Genomic DNA, 18,840 nt, shown 5'->3' with positions numbered 1-18,840 from the left:
ATGAAGCCCGAAGGTAACTGTCATGCACCAGTGGAATTTCCTGACCCAGCAAATCTAGTATTCCTCAGCCAGTCCATGCAGGGCACTGACCGCCGGCTGGGACAGCGCTCTCTGACACAGTGGCCAGCCTGTGCGAGCAGCCCATGCGGCTGGGGCCCTCCCGCCGATTCAGGAGCTGCTGCCTCTTCCTGCCTCTTCACTGAGGCTGGAACCACTGCAGGGAGAACAGCAGGCACACAGCATTTGTAGATGCTCCAAAGAAGACGGAGAAGAACAGTGGCCGGGACCCCGTCTGCTCTGAAGCCATGGGGGAGGGGAGGCTGCATACGGCCCCCCCGCCCCCCAGCAGAAGGGAACGAGAGGCGTGGGGATGAGTGGTGGGCGCATCTCTGTTGGGTAGAACTGGGCTGTCTGAGGACTCGGCGGTCTCAGTGCATGAAGCCTTGTGGTCTCTGAAGCACTGGCCACTCTGTAAAGTGAGGCTCCCTCCCCTGTGCCCACTCAGGCTGCCCCACGTCCAGGAGGCTGCCATTCAGGCTGCCTCCTACTGAGGGGCCTCAGAGGAGCGTCTGGGCCACCCCAGACCTGAAGGTAGTCTGCTGTTGGTACCGAAACTCTTAGGCAAGTTCTTTCCACAGTGTCTCTCCGGTTGCTCTAGCAGAGGGTCGTTGCTGGTGGAACCCGCTCACACACGATGGGGACCCAGCCTTGCTCAAAACCTCCCAGGATGCAGGCGGCACACACAACCCTGAAAGCGGAGGCTCCTGCTGGCCCAGTTCTCCCTCCCGGGGTCCCTGCTTCCAGTCCCCTCCACAATTAACCTTGCCACCGGTTGCCACATAACTATTCTGAGACAGAGCCCTGGGGGTGCCACGCTGCCCCTCTCACCAGCTGAAAACCTTCCCTGGCTCCCCAGGGATTTGACACAAGTACTCAAGCGTGGGGTCGTGACCTCCGGCGCTGTGCTCTGTCAGTCCTGACCTGTGCCCTAGCTCCCACCACGCGGAGCTCCCCAGTTCTCTGTCTCCGTCTGGGGCTCCGTGCCGCCCTCCACCGCCGCCACCCAGTCACCTCTGCCTTCAGTGGATGCTTTGAGGCGCGTCTCAGATGCCACGTCCTCCACGAAGGACCCCCCGAACTGAGAGGCCCTCTTCTTGTCCCTAACCCACCTCTCTTCGGGGCGCTGATTTCACTCTGCCCTGTATCAAGGTTGTTTGCATGTCTTCCTACGGAAAGCCCCTGAGGGGATGAACCCACCGAGTTTCCTCTCACAGGATCCGTGGTGGACACATAAAAAATCTGAAGGGCCATTAACTGAACCCTCACACAGTGCACACGGCCCCCAAGCCTCCCTGCCTTCCCTGTGTGTACTCACCTCACGCAATGCACAGCCCCCAAGCCTCCCTGCCTTCCCTGTGTGTACTCACCTCACGCAGTGCACACGGCCCCCAAGCCTCCCTGCCTCCCCTGTGTGTACTCACCTCGGCCCATGCACTGGACGCCCCCCAACACCGCCCTCAGCCTTGCCGATGGGCGCGCATCTTGCCAGATCACCACGATTTGTCCTCGCCCTGGAGGCCCCCTCTAGGGTCACCGGCCAGCCTCGGTCCCCTCCTGAACCCTGGGGGGCTCAGATGTCCAGCCTGGAGCTCAGAGAATGTGGCTGGGCTCCGCGAGGCCTGACGCATCTGGGTGACTGCGTGTCACTCATCCCCCAAGCTCCGGCCCCAGGGCGTGCTTCCATGTCCCATTCGGGCTGGGCGCCAGGGCACACCTGCTCTCCCCCTCCCCCACACCGTGGCCGGAGGAAATGCCAGCCTCGGCCGGGCGGGACGACACAGCAGGATCAGGCCCTGACCACCGGCGCCGCCCCTCCTCGCCTCACCCGGCATCCCTCCGTGGGCGCCCGCTCGTCCTAACGCAGCACAGGGCACACGCTCAGAATGCAGGGAATCAGGCCCAGGCCCAGCTCTGACACTTGCCACCCGTGTGACCCGGACCAGAGACGCACAGCTCTCAGAGCAGCGTGCACGTTTTTTGAATGAATGAACAAAGGAGTGAGCTGTTTCCATTTCCTCGTCTGCAGAGTGGGGTTAGGGAGGACTCCGGGGAGCAGAGAGGCACTGCTGGGAAAGGGCTTTACCAGGTGGGCCGTCTACACCTCAGAACCTTCTATCTACACACACAACCAGCCAGCACATTCAAGGGCTCCATACAGAGACCAAGGACACAGACAATCATTACCAGTCAATAAGACTCCCCAGGTACCCACTGTGGGCCGCCCTGGGCTCGCCGCTGTGGCTGTGACCGAGGAGCTTGCGTCCACACAGGGGAAGAGCCGAAAACTGAAAAGGCAGCTCGAGCACGAGCCAGAGTGGGTGGTGTGAACCAAGGGCAGGGAGGCCTGGCCTATCTGGGAAGGCTTCTTGGAGGAAGTGGGAGCGTGTTGGGCTGTCACCCCCACTGGAGGCGGGTGGAGGAGGGGCCCCAGGTGCTGCACGTCGAGTGCAAAGGCGTGATCACGGGGACTCAGCTGGTTCTCACTGCACGCGTGTGTGATACACAAGCAGGGCAGTCATCCCAGTCATACACGAGGAGACTAGGCCCGACGAGCAGAGGGCTCTTCGAAGCTAGTTAGTGGCGGAGCTGGGGCTCCTCACTCTGAACAGAGCCCTCTCCTTACGCCTAGGTTCTGCCCGGGCCTGGTGCTGGACGCTGCTCTTATGCACAGAGGCACAAAGCCGTCCCACACACACAGAGGGGGCAAAGGGAAGGAAAGAAGCGGGGTGTGAGGGCCCTCAGGACCACGCGTCCAGGAACAAAAGAGAAGCACCCCGTCACCGGCCCATGGGCGTGCTTCGGAAATCCGAGGGAACACGCCAGCACCACCCCACGTCACCCCCCAGCCAACACGTCCGCTGCACTCCGACCTCGTAGAGCCTGAACGCTGGTGTGGGTGCCAATGAAAGCAGGCAGAGGCCCCGCCCCCCGAAACCCCGGCCCCGGGAGAGTGGGGATGACAACCAGGGGTGGGCGGTCCACGTTTACCAGCCAGCTCTCCGGGGAAAAGCCGTGGCTCGTCGTGCGCGCCACTTTCCACGGTGCAGATACTCCCACCGCGGCCAGTTTCTAGCTCCTGACGGCAAATCTCCCGACTCTTTACTAACAGGCTCTTGACCGCCAGCACGAGCAGCCTCCGGCCAACCACTGCCACCGCCCAGCTCCCTCGGTCCAGGGAAACTCCACGGCAAGGAGAAGAACCCAGCACCCTGCTCGTCCTCCCAGGAGAAGTCGCACGTTGGGGGTGGGGACAGGAATGGAGGCTGGACACGTCATGGGGAGGGTCTCCCGGGGTCCCCCACAGGTGGCCTAATAACCAGAGAAAGACCGCTGACGTTAGCTCCCGTACAATGTAAGTCAGGCCAGGTCCCTGCTCTTCTCAAAACCCTCCAGCGGGGGACTTCCTGGCGGTCCCGTGGTTAGGATCCCACGCTTCCACTGCAGGGGGCACGGGTTTGATCCCTGGTCGGGGAACTAAGATCCCACATGCTGCGCGGCCAAAAAATAAAAAAACAAAACCCTCTAACGGCCCTCATCTCTCCCAGAGTAAGAGACAAAGCTCTCGCAGCATTGTCACCATTGACACACACACGTCCACCCCACTCATCCCTCCACTCCGGCCACTCGGTCCTTCCTGCCGTTTCTCACGTGGGAGCCTTTATGCCGGCTTCTCCCTCCTCTGGGTCACCCCTGCCCCAGGTGTCTGCTCTGCCAGCTCTCACTCCTTCACAGCTCCACCCAAAGCCACCTCCTCAAGGGCTGCCGCACTGAACTCTGTACCTCCCCCAGTGCGCCCAGTGTCAGCCAGCTCCGCTCTTTCCACAGCACTTAACCCCGGTGTTCGGTGTAATTTGCTCTTTTATTCATTGATTGTTTAGGAGCTCTCTTCTTCACCAGAACTAAGCTTCATGAGGGCAGCGTTTTGGCTGTGTTTCCATAGCCAAGAACAGCTCTACACGTGGTCATTAGTCAGGAAATACTTGTTGAGTGAAGGAAAGCCCAGAGAAGGCTTCTGCCCAACCCAACAGGAGGCAGCTGGGGAGCGAGGGGCCCAGTGGTCAGTGCCCGCCCGGCTGGGACTCCAGGTGCCCGTGACCTGGCACCCCATCTCTGCGTCTCATTATCTCTTCTTATTTAGGCTGTACGGGACCCTACATGGCTAAAGGATGCCGGGTCTGAAGCCCTCTGACTCTACAGCAGGAGGCCCCAAGGTCAGGTTCGAGGCCTTCCCTTAAAAGGTCTTGGGAAAGACAAGCTCTTCGCGTCCCCTGTGCACCAGCCACACCTGAGCCCCCAGCCACACCGCCCCCTGTCCCCCAGCCCTGAGATCGGGAGAAACTCCCAAAGAGCACTGTCCACCCCTGGGTCAGGGCCACTGGAGCCCCAACTCCAGGCAGCTGCCCATCACGCCCCGCGGGCGCCCCACATGCAAAGCGGCCAGCTCACCCAGCTATTTTAAGCCCTGCGGGCCCAGCTGCAGCTCGTCACCACAGCGGGCTGGTGGCCCAGGGTGCAGGCAGGAGCAGCCAGCTCACAGAGGAGCACTGACCTGGGGAGCTCCGAAGGGGGCTGGTCATCCTTTGTGACCGCAGCACTCCTAGGAGGGACCGGAAACTCCCGTCCACGCCCTCAGATCCACCAGCCGTGGGAAAGTGAGTCAAGGGCTGCCCTGGCACGCCCAGATTCCACTGCTGAATGTGACCCCTGAGTTTCCACATCAGAATGAGTCCTGGTCCCGCCCTGCCTACCCCCAGACATTCCAACCACGCTGGAGCTCCCACTGCACCCACCCTCCGGGGCCTGACAACTCGAGACAGACCACGATGTGGACAGAAGACCTGGGAACGGCTCACTCACTGGGCCCCCAGCCTTTTCCCCTCTCGGTCTCCCCAGCGACTGTGCACAGTGCTGGCTCACAGCTACGCTCAACAAACCCTTGTTGACCAAATGGTTGTTCTAAATGTGTTCTGAACCACATGTGACGGAAGCGGTAGAGGGACAACTCAGTCTCAAGGGCTGTTATCAGTATCAACACTACTATGGACATTTCTGCCGACCCCACTGGGCACCAGACCTGAGGATAGAGACCATAGAACCAAGGAATCAAGAGAGTTCAGTGACAAAACAAGGGCGCCCCAAGCTGCAGCCCTTTCCGGGAGGGCTGCCACCCCCAACTCCGGGGGGACGGTTACACTGTGTTCTCCGGGAAGACGGTTCCCTGAAGTCGTGCGACGCGGACGCCCTGCTCCAACCCACCCTCCTCCGTAGGACCTCCAGCAACCAGGAGCTGCCTGGAGAAGCAACGCACAGAACAGAAACCCTGGGTGTGAGCTATTCCCACCGCCAGCCTCCTGCCGCAGGACATCAGCAAGCCCAGGGCAGACGGGTCACACGTGCCTGAGGCTCCCAGCCACATCCTCTGGCTCTAATTGCTCCGTTTAAGCACCATCAGCACCCCGGGGAAGAGGGAGGGAGATCCAGAAGGTGCTGTAATTAGGGAGCTCTGCGACCTACCCCCTCGCTCCCCGTCTACCTCGAGAGGGAACCTGCCACCCACACCTTAAAGAAACAGACCCACCACCTGCATTAGGGGGAGGAAGCGGGAAATTCCTTGAATTTCCCTGTTGGAGGAAGATCCCAGAAGCTGAGGGTCTTCAGAGACCATTCAGTCCACTCTCCTCCCTTCCCCTCCCCTGGCTTCCATCATTCCAGACTCTGCTGAACATTTCTATTATAACTGTAAAAGCAATGACAGCAGCCTGCGTTTACAGAAAAAAAAAAAAAAGGTACATTGTTGAAAGGGATTTCACACAAGTGACTCTCCCCGAAGTAGGTGCAGAGAGCATCGTATGGAAAATGAGATGACCTGCACGAAGGCCTTCACACCGCCACCCAGTCCCACGCTCCCGCAGCGAGCCGCCCAGGCCCCCACTTCGGAGTCCTCAGGCGTCGGGTACCAAAGTCAGAATTTCTGAAGCCAGGGCTATGATGACCTCCTCTGTTACTGACCCCCCTCCCCGCCTTGAGAAAGTGGTTCACTGGATCCACTACCCAAGCAGCAACTCAAGTCCCACCACCTCTAGGAAATCTTCCAAAACCAGAGGATCTGGGGGGTATGAGACCCCCGCCCCCCGCCCTGTTTGGTGCGTCTCCTGAAGAGACATCTGCACACGATCACCAAAGTGGTGCTGAGACATTTCAGTCCGTAATCTGAAGTCACACCAGCTGGGGAGGCACCCTGGCCAAAATCTCCCCCTCCAGCAGGGACAGATCTGCCAAAACCACTCAGTCAGCCGGAGCCCATCCTCACAGACGTGCCTAATGCAGGGGGATGGGGGGGGGACAGAACAATAGGATGAAGTCACTGCAGGGCTGCCCCTCCCCCTCGTGCTGTAGAGTCAATGCTACGGGTTCTGCCTTTGTTCACCCTCAGACAGGCCCTCACCCCGACACAGCTGCACAGCACAGACACCCAGGGCTCCCTGCACCCCCCAGAGATGGCTTTCGATCCGCCCTCCACCCACCCTGACCCTGAACCCACCACCCTGTCCCAGCCTCGGGGAGGCCTGCGGGCCTGGCTCAGCTCTCTCCAGCTGCCCCAGTTCCAGGCTTCCGTTAGCCTCCCCCCTCCAGCCTGGGGGCTCCTCGGGCCTATGGCCCAGTTACAATCCCCCTTCTCAAGGCCCCCCCGCCCCGCCGCCCCCATCACGTGGTCTCGCTGACTCAGCCCAGCAGCCGCGTGGTCAGATCACGTCTTGGCCAGCGGACTTTTGGCCTCGGGAGAGCAGAGCACAGTCGGATTCTCGCCACGTCCCCTCAGAGCTTCCACCATGTCCCAGTCCCGAGCCAGGGATCCCATGAGCACTTGTCGAATGAATGAACGATGTCTGGAAATCTCCCCCAGCTGGCTCTCCTGGTGGCATCTCGTGTCAACAGAAAAATGGGGGAGGAGAGGGAAGAAAAGCCCAGGGAGAGAGAGAAAAGGAAAGGAAAGAGGAGAGCTCGCCTACAGGCCAAGACCAAGGCCATCGCTCGGGGTGTGTGGGGGCGGGGGCGGCCACAGGCCCAGGGAGCTTAGCAGGCACTCAGACACTCCCCAACCCCCCAGGGCCCCGTCAGGAACCAGAACTGGCCAATTAGCAGCTTCCTCCTTCCATGGCAGGGCATCTCCCAAGCAGAGAGCCTGTCTGATCTGGGTGAATTAACTGAGCAATTAACTTCCCTAATCTGCTGCCTCGGGGCCCACCTTTCAGAAAGGACGGCAGCGCAGGGGCCTGCAGGGGGCAGGGCAGAGCACCTGCCCTTCAAGATCCCACCGCCTTGTCCACCAGCCCCGCAGTGCCAGGAACTCCAGCCTGCCTACGCCACATCACACACAGCCCCAAGACTTCACCGCCCGCAGGGCCTCCACGACACGCACACGCGTGCACACACACTGGCTGTGGTAACCTCTCCACCAGCCAGGGTGCTGGCCGTGGCCTCCGTGTGGAGCCTGGGAGTCTGTGGGGTCCAGAAAGGAGCAGGGGAGAACAGGCGCAAGGAAGCCCAGAAGGCAGGACTGCGGGGCGGGTTTGGGGGGGCAGAGCGGGCGGCAGGAAGGGCACACGGTGGGGGGATCAGATGACCCAGGCTCGAGTCCCGTCTCTCAGGGCCTGTGTGACTCTGGGCGAGCCGCTTAACGCCTTGAGGTGCCTGCAGTCTGCCTGTCTGCAAAATGGACATAGAGCCTACCTCCCCCGACGGCTTCCTGAGGATCCAGGGAGCCCAGAAGAGTTACTCGCTTACCTCCAATCTCCTCCCCTCTGCAGAAACCCCCTGGGGAGACCCCCCCTCCCCCGCGCACAGACAGCCTTCACCCGCTGCTTGAACACTGTCACCAGGCAGCTGTTACCTAATTGAGCCCCACCTGCCCACCTCTAACTTCTACCTGGGCGGCTTGGCCATGGAATCAGCCTGGTGACAGGAGCTCTGCCCCTTCACATGTCACTCACTGCTCCATGAATCACGAGCACAGTACGTGCACGGCGCCCATGCGTGACGTACACACCGTGCCTGCTTTAGTGCCCAGCATGTGCTGCACTTAACAAAGAGTAGATGGTACTCTTTTCGTTAGCATCATCATCATTACCCTGGCTAAAAGATTTAGTTCTCCCCTCTGGAGCGGTAAAGCGGAGGCCGAATTCCTCTCCCAGGTGCCAGCCTGTCACACGTAGGGAGACAGTGTCAAGTCGCTCGAGCCTCCCTCTCCAAGCAACACACCCCCTTCTCAGCAGCCTGCAGGGCTTTGCCACCCGGCCCAACTCGCCTTCCTGCCCTCCCTGAAACGCAGTGCCCTGAACTGCTACGTCTGAGCCCCTGGCACGTAGTAGGGGCACGGAATCGTTTGGTGACCAAGCACTGGATGAATGAGCTGGACACTCCGCTCCATGGAATCTGAACATTGCAAGTGGCAACAGGCTGGCTGGCTGTGGACGCTCCATCCCCACCAGTGCAGCCTGGTACCACCTCCCTTCACACTGTGACCATCGGAGACAGAGCCCTGAGCGGCACCAGGGCCTGCCCGCTGTCTGACCTCAAGCGCTTCAAACCAAAGCTCCCCGATCAAAATTCCTGCCTCTTCTACATCTAAGTAACCCAAGTAAGGACTTGAGCTACAGGGGCAACTGTAAACATCTGCCCACTATCCTTCATCTTGTTAGTTTTTCTCCATCCTTACAGACACTAGTGATTTAAAGCCCCAGTTCTAACATCCAGTATATTGGTAAATTCTCTCAACGTTCAGAAGATCACAGAATTTTTGCCCTAGAATGCACGTAAGAGATGGTCAAATTCAATGCCTTCCATATCCACATGAGGAAACTGAGGCCCAGAAAAGTGATGTAACTTGTCCGAAGACACCTGTAATTTTCTGGCAAAACTGAGATGTGAGCCCTGGATCCTTCCTCTCAGCCCACATCACTAAGAGTGATGCTATAGCACTTTGGAGTGCTTGCCTTGTGCCAGGATGTTAATATCTGTTTTCTCCAATCCTCATTACGACCCTGCAAGATAAACACTGCTTCCCCATTTGACGGATGAGAGAGCTCAGGTCCTGGACCACACAGACCAGGAGCATGTGGCCAAAGAAGGAAGAGAGGCTGCTCCATCTTACTCCAGATGCGCCCCCCACCCGCCCCCGCCTCCCAAGGTCACTGAGCATCGGGGCACCTCCAGCCAGACGTCCGACAGAAACGCGAGCCCACAGATCTAAATCTAAATTCGTTATCTTCTCTCTCCAACACCTACCTGTTCCTCCCTTGGTATTTTCTACTGTTAATAGCATCACCACCAATGTGGTCACTTAAACTAGAAACCGAGAGAGAGATTCCTCAGACTCCATTACTTTACCTCTTCACCCCACAGATGCAAGCCAGCTCCCAGGACCTCGAACCCATCCATCTTCCTCTCCTTCATCCCCTTGGCAAGGCTCTTCAACCTCATCCTCCTTCCGAAACCTACACAAGACTATCACCAACACCTCTGCCTGGTTTCTCTCTCCCCATCTCCATCACCTGAGCACTTTTCACGTTTGTCCTCAAAATCATCTTTCTAAAATAAGCTGATCTTTCGTTGCCCCAACTTAAAAACTTGGCTGGTTCTATTCCAAATTTCTTTGAAGAGCAGACCAGCTCCTTCAGCACAACCTGGCAGACCTTCCACTTGAACTCCTATGCATCCTGCAAGACCCAACTCAAACCCCATCTGCTCCTCGTCTGGCCCCTGCCCTCCCAACCTCCCTAAGTCAGTCGTTACGACTCAGCCTCCGTAAATGCCTCTGCTCTTCACTGTGTTTCCTCAGCAGGTCTCTCCCCTCTCTTTTGGAGGTGAGCTCCTTGAGGGCAGGAAGGTGGCATTTCTGAATCCCCAGCTCCAACTCACGGATATGCTCATTTACTCATTTGCTAATTTACTCCACCTTGAAAACGCTCAATGAAAATGGTTGAGTAAACTAGCAAATTCATAAAGCAGGGCTCTGTTTATAATTTTATTATAAAAAATAATCTTCTGTTCAATAAAAACCTGTGTCTTGAGTTAAGATCAAATTTATTTCAGAAACATGATGTTAAAATAGTGACTGACAAGGGTCCTTGTAAAAATGCACGAAATTCAAGCTTCCTGGTTGTCAGGCACTCACTTTGGAGGCATCAGTGACAATAAAGAGTAGAAAAATCCAATTTTGAGAAATAAAGAATCTGAGCTATAACAGGTATAACAGGTGTGTGACTGTGACCCAAATGAACTAATTTGCTAATTGTTTCCATTTGCTGTCATCTGTAGGAACTCCCAGATTAGCGCTTTTCATACTGTGCGTGGGTCATTTCTCATTCGTGGGTTATAAAATCAGTTTAGTGGGTCAGGAAGAGTATTTTTTAAAAATTAAAACAAAACAGAAAATACCAGAATGTATCTCACACAGCAGTTTTGCGAAACATTTTTTTCAGGGTGAGCATGCACGTATATATACACACACACATGCACACACTGAGTCATAAAGTTTGAGAAACACAGCCCTGGGTCTTTCAAGGTGACATGTGTGGCCCACGAGAGTCTCAGAACATGGGCCAGCTGCCCATGAGAATATGTACTTTCTAGGCACGAAATTCAGAGCGAGTTACTTTCTGCAGGGGGCCACCCCAACTGCGGGAAGTACACTTGGATTCACCCTCCGAGATGGAAATGTGCTTAAAAAGGATGCCAACAAGTTACATGTACCGTGAGAAGACAGTCTTATCCTAGGGAAAATGCGTCCCTGAGTCATGGGATCCAGCAACATCATCTGCTGGACAGAACCCTGGCTGGGAAAGTGGACGCAGGATGCTGGCCTGCAAAACAGGAGATCAGTGCCCACGTCACAGTGAAGCAAAACCTCAAACGGACCATGGATAACATGGACTCTATTCGCGTATTCCTCTTTGATTGCTGAAACAAATCAAAGTTGGTTTAAAAAATGCATGAAGTTAGCTCAGCACAGAATGATACCTTCCTAACCCATTAAACTAGAGAAAACCAATTCTGAACCAAGCCAATATTTTATCCGCTACAAAATCTACTCAGCTGTCTGCCTCATGTGGCTGAAGGAAACACCACCTCCCGCTGGTTCCCCAAAACAGAGGGAGAACATCGGCCCTCGTGCATCCGAAGGCTCTTTGCTGAGGACAGTGGGCTAGGGTCTTGTTTCACTTAAGGCAGGATGCGAGGAATGGTCTTGAAACACAAGGGGAAGCCTCCAGAAGAGAGCTGTTAAGGACAGGGACAGGTGACCGGAGCAGGTGCTCACCACCACCCTGGGCAGGCTGAACCCCACCCCACCTGGAGCCCGGCTGGGCCACGTCGTGTCGGGCATGTAATGCAATGCACCCGGCATGGGATCAGCCCCGTCCCTTCCTTCCTAGATGACTTTGGAAGGTGCCTTCCTGTCTGCGGCATCCCTGGTTCCAGGATGAGAAGCGATGGTGACCATGGCGTTGCCACCAACAATGGGCCCTCCGCCTGGGCCCCACGGCCTATTTCCAGCCCCCGATGGTTCCTGTCTAATGCCAACATCAACTGAGGAATCCAGGGCATCCCGGGCCCAGCATTGTTCAAATCACACATTCCTCTGCTTAAAAAGCTACTGAATAACTCTCATTCCTCCACCTCCCAGGAGAAACCACATCAGAGGACAAGCAACCAGATCCCTGTGTGTGATGGGAACAAAGGGAGACGGCCACAGGGTGTCCCCTGCCCAGCAGCTCCCCGGCAGCAGGGGCAGACCTGCCCAGAAAGCTCACCCTCCCCTTCCAACAGAGCACCTGCCAGAGCCCCTGACCACGGAGCCCCTGCCTCGGAGCCCCTGACCACGGAGCCCCTTCCCACAGAGCCCCTGTCACGGAGTCCCTGCCACGGAGCCCCTTCCCACAGAGCCCCTGCCCGTGGGCCTAACCCACCTCCAGTCACAGCAGCCAAGAGCAGCTGTGAGCAGCCCGGGCCCCACCTGTCTCCTCGGTCCGGACATGCTGCCTCTGAAGTGGCCGTGTCTCTACACCACCTATCTCCCTGGCTCTTTGTGAAAACTGCAACGAAACCCTCGGAGAAGGGAAGACGATTGCTGACTGTTCCAAAAGCCTCACTCTCGGGCACTGGGTTTAGCACTCGGGTGAGAAACCTCCCGATCCCTATGGGTCACCAGATGGAGACGGAAATGCAAATGGAGGGAAAAGACCACAAGAAATATTACGCTGAGCACTGCAGGGAGGGAAGAGGAAAGGAGGGGAGGAAGGGAAACGGGCAGAAACAAAGAACGATGGAGTCTGCCGTGGGGAGAGGATGACACTGCCCTGTGACCTGGGGCACGAGGTGAAGACCCCGCTGTCTTAACCTGCTCGGAGAGGTCAAGCACGACGCGAGACTTGCTGCGGCCCACGAGGAGCCCGTCATCTGACGGGAGGCCAGTCAGCGGGCCAGACCCCTTCCCGGGGCAGAGCTCACAGAGCCCCACACCCCAGGCGGCACCCGTACCATCCTTCCCACCAACCACGTAACCAACCGCTGAGGTGGGTTCTGTGTGAATAACTTCTGCCATGAGGAATTTCACTACTTTGTTTCTTGGCTGTAAGAAACACTTGGAACACGAAAAGTCACGGAAATACAAATTAAAACAGCCAAGCTATTGCCGTTCACCCCCCAGGTTAGTAAAACATATGCATCCGGTTAAGCGAGGCCGTCCGGTGCTGCCCAGAGTGGGGTGCACCTCCTCGGTCCCTCCCAGCCTCCTCTCCGGGAGGCGGCTGGCCATCCTCCTAACACTCAGACCCGCTCATTTCACTCACCTGCTGAAACACTTCAATGGCTACGATTTTAAGGCGTGTTTGAAGAACAGCCCTGGTGGGTACCTTGGGGCAGACTGGACAGGACTCAGTAGGACCTAAAACACGCATAATTCATGGCCTAGTAGGGGAGGGTGGGCCGGGGTGTGATGAAAAGATGGGACCTGGGGTACATTTTCCTTGGGATTTTCCCTGACAGTGACCTGACACCGTCTCGCCTGTGACCAGGCCCCAGAAAGGGGTCCAAGTCACTGGATGAAAAGGAAGGAAGCCCTAGTGGTGGTGAAGCTGTTTAGTCAACGGCTTAGTCTCCTTTTAACTAACTTTTCAATTGTGACCAGGCCAAGGGACGAAATACTTTAGTCAAGCAGCAGACACTGACAGAGCATCCTCTGACCCGTGGCGGGTAGCAGGGAGGAGTGGAGCGTTACCTGGTTGGGGCTGTCCACTGGCCACGCTTACACGCACGCCCTCCCTTGGCCACGCTCGGCTTTCTCCGTGAAGCCCGCCTCCCCGATCCCAGGCAAAACCGGACCTTCTCTTCTGCACTCGGAGCACTGGACTAAAGCTCGCTCTGCCTGCCACCCTGCGAGTCTCAGTGCTCAGACGGGGAGGAGGGGCAGCGGGGAGGGCTCCTGTCCATCCTGGGATCCCAGAACCTAGCACAGCGCCCGGCCCCTAACAGGGGAAAATGAGCGAACGAATGCATGAACGACCCACCGAACAGACGCACGGCCGGCAGAGAAGGTCCACAGAGGTGGGGTAGACAGATCCAAAGCCCTGGGAGGGCGGGGCTATAGGCAGCGGGGGTTCCAAGCAGGCACGGGGCCAAGCAGAGTGCCGGGCGTCAGCGTGGGTCTGGTTAAGATGCAGTGTGCAGAGTCCCAGAAATCAACGCTCATTTTTAAAACACTGCTGCCTGGAGCCACCCTCCCTGCCTGATTCCAGGCTCGGGTGTTAAGTATCTTTCTATTTATAAAGCGACTCCCCAGAGCGGTGCAATGCCGGTCCCACAGCGGCCACAGGGTGGGGCAACCTGGGCCGAAGGAGAAACTGAGGCCTAAGAACAAGACGCCAGGAATGCCCTGCGGGTTCCAGCCCGAGAAAGGCTCCCCCGACCCCAAGTCCCTCACCAGCTGGAAGGCGCTGCCCTTCCCTGGGGCCTCCACGACCACTGCCAGGTAGGCCGGGCCTTCCAGAGTGAGTTCTCTGAGCGCTGGGGACAGAGCCCAAGGGGACATGAGCACGGGAGCCTGGGTTCCTGAGTCCAGGCTGCTGAACTCGCTGCACCCCATCACACACCTTCCCCGGGGCGGCCATGCTGCAGCTCAAGGGATGGCCTCCTGGTTCCTTGTCTGTCTCTCCAGGCCCGACACCTCCAGGGGCCTGGACACCCGAGGTCTTCATGCTCGAGGCCAAGGAGGAGCGCCCGACGCCACCCTCGGGGCGTCTCCCGCCCACTCCGGCTTCAGGCTGAGGACTGTCCTGCTCCCTGGGTCCCAGCGCCTGGCTCCTAAGTCCCTCAGGACCAGCACATCACAGAGGACACCCTCCACTCGGCAGGCTGCACCCACAGAGCCCTCGAGAAGTCAGAGGCTGGTCCCACACCGCACATCACACGGGGCACAAAGCTGCGAGGAGGGCCTTGTGAGCACTCCTGGCCTGCTCAGCAAATAAGGAAAGATGAGGGGCCGGGCGGGGGACGCTCGAGACCCGGCAGCGTGTGCACCCCCAAATCAGGAGGCTCCTGAGGTCCCGCTCAGGTTGACAACACGGCCGCACAGTACCGTGCGCTGGGCCTGTCACCAGGCACCTGGGGAAGGCCCTTGTCGAGGCACGCAAGACACACGCTCTGCGTCTCTAACACAAAACTAGGGAGGTTAGAACTGGAAGGCGACCTAGAAATCACTCGGGTGTGTGCCCTCTTTACACCGGAAAAAAAATGAGCTTCCAGAGGGAAGAATGAATGAATCCAGAGTCATCCAGCAAGGCAGTAACAGAAGCAACACAAACCCCAGGGCTCTCGACTCCATGGTCAGGCCTCTCCGCCAGGGACACCTGGGCCGACCCAGCGGTGAGTCGCACCTGCCAGCCTAGCAGAGGGGGAGGAAGGGCATCCCCGTCCCAGGGGGAGCTGACGGCACAGGCGAGACCCAGAGGCTGGACAAAGGTGACGGGATCACGGCGGGACAAGAAGAGCAGGAGGGCAGGGCTGCAGCCTGTGGGAGCCTCGAGGGCAGGGCTGCAGCCCCACTCAGGGCCCGCGAGGCCGCGCAGAGCCCGGCTCTGCCCCCAGGATGACCGGCGGCCACTGCAGTGAATCCACCCGGGCACGGTGCACATTCCCCCGGCGGCAGGCACAGGCACCGAGGCCCGCGGGCACGGCCGCCCCGGAGCTCGGTGAAGACGGCTTGAGGGGGGCTGGATAGGAAGCTACTCTAGGGTTCAGGCAGGAGCCCCGGAGCATCTGCACTGGGACAGGGGGATGGAGAGACAGAGTGAGGAAGGAGATCACAGAATGTGGGTGCAGGGGTCGGGAGAAAAACTGAGAAAGACTCCCAAACGACCAGCAGGCGAGGTGGAGTGGGCAGGGCTGCCCTGCAGGAGACTATCCTTCTCTGCTGATAGATTCCCCTGCCTTTGGTTAGTCACCTCTGGTGCCTACACGCCTACGGCAGCTCTGTGCTCCCAATGGCCGCAATCAATACCTGCAGGCAGACGTTGATACAAGGCAAGCGCGACTCCGAAGATGATGAAATCCAGGCTAAGTGACAGTGCTGATGGATCTAGTGCCAGAGAGGGTCACACAAAGCGGCCCATCCCACCACCTAACCCATCACCCATCTCACTCTTCATGTGTCCCGTCGATGGTCCTGACCAGGAGCGCCCCAGCAGGGGCCCAGGAAGGTGAGAGGAAACACCCAAGACTAGCCCCCTGCAATGCTGACTGTGCGCTAGGGCGGGACTCACGAGCTGCTTTTAAATTCCCAGGTGACGCAGACGCTTGCTCCAGACTAAGAACCACCAATTATTAACCCCCTCGTTTTAGAGATAAGCAGGCCTGCAGAGCTAAGCAGTGGTGCACGGCTTTGAATAGAGAACGGCCATGGTCCCATCTGTGCTGGCTTCCCAGGGCCACCCGCAGAGCTGGGCAGGAAGGCAGAGCTGCGGCACCTGCATCCCAGGACCAGTCTGCATCCCTCCTTCCACAGCAGTGTGCTGAGAGCAGGTGGGGATGGGGGAGCTGTGATGGATGGGTCCTGCTTTACCGGCTGCTGCCAGAGGGCCAGGGAGGAAGAGGAGGAATGAAAAGCAGCCCGGAGATTTTTTCCCTGTGATTTGTGCCGGCCAAGATGTTCTGTAGCAATATTTATCCAGAGGCTCTGTCCCACTTTCATTTATTATCCAGCTCAGCCTGAGTTATCACAACCAGGACAGACCTGTAAACTAGCTACCTGACACCATCGGGACCGTGAAGCATATTTTAAAATCTCAAGGAGCAGCTTCCACTCTCCATGGAAGTTTAAAGGAATAGATGCACTCCTCACCCTCTGGGGACTGTGGCCATTCTCAAAGCAGACACAGGAGCCCCGTCCCTCAGCCACCTCTCCAAGCACTGCACCGTCCACGCCCCTCCACATCCCACCAACCAGTGCAGACCACCCTCTGCCACTGCCCCTTGTCCAGCCCGTAAGGCACACCTTCTAAAAGCCCAGATCATCTCCAGGGTTGAATTTTAATCATCTGTCAACAGCAATTCATTAAAACATTTGCCAGTAAAGGAATGAAAAATGGGGGCTTCCCTGGTGGCACAGTGGTTGGGAATCCTCCTGCCAATGCAGGGGACACGGGTTCGAGCCCTGGTCTGGGGAGATCCCACATGCCGCAGAGCAACTAAGCCCGTGCATCACAGCTACTGAGCCTGCGCTCTGGAGCCCACAAGCCACAACTACTGAAGCCCGCGCACCTGGAGTCCATGCTCCGCGGCAGGAGAGGCCACTGCAATGAGAAGCCCACGCACCCACTTGCCACAACTAGAGAAAGCCCGCATGCAGCGGCAAAGACCCAATGCAGCCAAAAATAAATAATTTTTTTTTAAAAAAAAGGAATGGAAAATGAATTTATTGAGCCTCTTCTATTACACGCTAGGGCTGTGTTGGGCCAAGGGGCTGGGGTGTAAGACCAGGTCCTCAATCATCTTACCTACCAGATCTACCCATACAGAACACAGGGCTGGATAACTAACCATTCAGGAAAGACAGGCATCTGCCAGGGGGAGGGGACAGGACAGCAGGGAGGCCAGAATGTCCAGGGCAAGGGACCCTCAGGGACTGGCACTGGCATCAAGGAAAACATGACAAGAGGGTGGACAGTAATTTCCAAACCGACGGCAGTTTCTAGAGATCACAGGTGGGTCGTGGCACCTAGTTACTGGGTTTACGGCATTGCACAAAACCAGAAGGAAAAAACACCAAAACCCTGCCCTCATGTGGCTTACATTCTGATTTGAGGGCAAGGGGGTGACAAAGAAAGACAATTAAGAAAGAACTAAAAAATACGTGTCTGACAAGCTAAGTAGAAAATAAAGAGGGATGGGGGAGACCATGAATATACGGGGTGCGGAGTGGGCAGCTATTATAAATAATGATCAGGGAAGGTCTCTGTGGTACCTTTGAGCAAGGGCAGCGGTAGGGAGACACCTTGGGAAGTTTTATCGAAATCCAAGCAAGAGATGATGGATGTTGGCTCAGATCAGGGCCGTAGCAGTGGCGGGAGTAAGGAAAGCTGGATCCTGGTGCTATAAGGAGGAAATAGGGTAGGGAAGCCAAGGGGGCTGTCAACACATTAAGATGTCTATCGGTCACCTAAGCAGAGAGGCGAACCCACAACTTTATGAGCCGGAGAACTTTAGAAACAGGAGACACTTCACAGAGGACAATCTGAGAGTCCTCGCCCAACAGGTAGTGACGTGCTGGTGGCCCTGGAAGCCTCCCTGCAGCCCTCCCAGCAGGGGCCGTGGCCATGCTGGCCGCTCTGCTCCACTCTGGGGTCCATGTCAGCATCCCCAGCATTGCTGCTTGGCTCACCGGAGAGGCCTGGTCTCTACACCCGCCTCATTCTACAGGTGAGCTACTCTGAGGCTGGTAGAGCCAAGTGATGGGGCCGAGGCCACCCCCGCCGGCAGCAGAGGCCGCCTGGGTGAGCCCTTCTCTATGCCGCCCACATCCACAAACTAGATTTTGTTTCCAGGTATGTGATTTTGATGACAAGGGAAAGACCTCTGCTTCTAGAAGTTTTCTCATAAAGTTGCTTTTGAATTCTGATTTCTTTCCTATGAACATACATTACATGCAAAATCCACGCTCCCTGATATCTGGAGGCGAACTGGACACAGACAGGCAGGTCTGACACAAGAATATAGGTTATTGGTATGACATTGGCACAGCTGCAATGTCTGTCTCCACAGAAAGGAAGGAAAATACTGAGCCCTGGCCTGGACCGGTGTGCATGTGTCAAAAGGCTCTGGAATATTCTCAGCAAATGCCACAGACGAGATGGATGGGAGAGAAATTCAGATTTAAGTGACATTTATTGAGCACCTTCTATTTCCAGGCTGTTGTATGGCTTCACTCAATCCTCACAGCGACCCTGTAAGACAGGTATGATGATTCCCAGATGAAGGAAGCGGAACGTAGACAGGTAAGGGACAGGCTCAAGGTCACAGCAGCCAGAAAATGACAGACGGGGGATTTGGGACGCCTCGCCCCCCCACGACACTCTCCTAAATCAGAGCCCTCCCACTGCTACGCAGCTCCCCAAAAGGAGGGCAGAAGGGCCCCCCGCGCAGGCCCAAGGGGATGGCTCCGTCTGACTCGGGGAGCCGGGGTCTGGGCTCCCTGCATTCTTCACCTCCTCCACCCCCAGGTGGCATCTT

The 18,840-nt window shown here is 57.3% G+C and overlaps 1 protein-coding gene across 2 annotated transcripts in view; it reads right to left on the bottom strand.

Annotated features, from left to right (window-relative positions):
* The window catches only part of TSPAN9 (tetraspanin 9), a 180,168-nt gene that overhangs the window by 85,461 nt on the left and 75,867 nt on the right, over window positions 1-18,840 (bottom strand). The gene's annotated exons all lie outside the window — the stretch shown is intronic.

This window comes from Aethalodelphis obliquidens, unplaced genomic scaffold (assembly GCF_003676395.1).
Source record: "Aethalodelphis obliquidens isolate GAN/ISIS:26980383/991018 unplaced genomic scaffold, ASM367639v1 scaffold83, whole genome shotgun sequence".
Classification (NCBI taxonomy): Eukaryota; Metazoa; Chordata; class Mammalia; order Artiodactyla; family Delphinidae; genus Aethalodelphis; species Aethalodelphis obliquidens.
Note: the sequence above shows the minus strand (reverse complement) of the source record. Positions and strands in the feature narration are given on the sequence as shown.